The following is a 225-nucleotide window of genomic DNA, read 5'->3' as shown; positions in this document are numbered from 1 at the left end:
TATTTGGATCATGTGCAACCTATGATATAAATGATTGGTCTTAAATATGATTTTGCAAAGGTAAAGGACTTAGAAGAATGTTGATTTTAGATAAGCTCTAAGAGGAAACTTCTACATCCTAAGTTTAAGGGACTTTGATCTTATGACTGTAAAGGCAAGATGCAGTAATTGAGTGAATTGTTCACTTATAAATGTAATTGGTTAAGATTGATGAGAAAAGTCAAG

This window comes from Theobroma umbraticum, unplaced genomic scaffold (genome assembly GCF_002168275.2).
Source record: "Theobroma umbraticum cultivar Fairchild unplaced genomic scaffold, ASM216827v3 scaffold_239.1, whole genome shotgun sequence".
Taxonomy (NCBI): domain Eukaryota; kingdom Viridiplantae; phylum Streptophyta; class Magnoliopsida; order Malvales; family Malvaceae; genus Theobroma; species Theobroma umbraticum.
Note: the sequence above shows the minus strand (reverse complement) of the source record.